General features: G+C 32.9%; 1 long non-coding RNA gene across 1 annotated transcript in view; it reads right to left on the bottom strand.

Moving 5' to 3' along the window:
• Nucleotides 1-581, bottom strand: part of LOC107691988 (uncharacterized) — a 3,931-nt gene extending 3,350 nt beyond the window's left edge. The window contains exon 1 of the long non-coding RNA XR_001634608.1: nucleotides 428-581. This is a non-coding gene — a long non-coding RNA (uncharacterized LOC107691988). The remainder of the gene's footprint in view (nucleotides 1-427) is intronic.
• Nucleotides 582-960: the final 379 nt, after the last annotated feature.

The raw sequence follows: 960 nt of genomic DNA, 5'->3' as shown, positions 1-960 counted from the left end.
ATGCGTGGACCAAGGTGTCTGAGATTGTTGGTGTTCCTGGTGAGTTGCTGATGTGCATTAACGTTATAGTAATAATAATCTAATGACATAATAAATAATAGTATAATAGTCCCAGTTCACTTTTAAACTTTTAAATCAATTTTCCTGATTATACTTACATTAAGTAATGTTTATACCTGATTATACTTACTTAAGTAACATTTTCAGTGCAGGACTTTTACTTGTATCAGAGTATTTTTACAGTGTGGTATTAGTGCTTTATACATTATGAGGTAAAGGATTTTAATACTTCGTCCACAACAATATTTAATGAGGTTAACTTAACGTTACCCTCCTTGTGGTCAGTCTGCACAAGATCAACAAGCGTGTTTGCTTTGCGACCCTTTTAAATGCAAGATAAGCATTCGCTCTACGTCAGAGCATCCACTGCAATACTAGAGGTTTTATTTTATTCATCATTGTTATTGTGTATATAACATCCAATACTGAATATTTAATTGTGCATGACCTTGTTTTTGCATTTGGATTACCTTCGCCTTCATCTCAACACTCATTTAAAGTTACCCTTGAAAAACACTAATAATTTAGTAACAAGTTAAATATAATTTTTTATTTTTTTGGAAAATCTCAGAAAATATATTATAATATTGTGATGCTAAATAAAGATAACGATAAAGATATAGTTCTAAAAATCGTTCTCAATATTAAAGAATAGCCTCTATGCACAAGCGTAACGACGAACTTCCGCTGTCGCCAGAAGTCGGGATATCAGTTTCCGGTTTTCATTCGCGTCGCCCAAAATGCCAGTATTTTCTAGATGTCTCCGAGATCTACGAGTAAGAATCAGTGATGTCTATCGTATCGTTAATGCCCACACTTAAGTGGTTCAACAAAAGTGCACATTTTCATTTAATTGCAATTAACGTGCAATTAAGTGTCCAAAAGCATCACATTTTATTA

This window comes from Sinocyclocheilus anshuiensis, unplaced genomic scaffold (assembly GCF_001515605.1).
Source record: "Sinocyclocheilus anshuiensis isolate Anshui unplaced genomic scaffold, SAMN03320099.WGS_v1.1 scaffold426, whole genome shotgun sequence".
Taxonomy (NCBI): domain Eukaryota; kingdom Metazoa; phylum Chordata; class Actinopteri; order Cypriniformes; family Cyprinidae; genus Sinocyclocheilus; species Sinocyclocheilus anshuiensis.
Note: the sequence above shows the minus strand (reverse complement) of the source record. Positions and strands in the feature narration are given on the sequence as shown.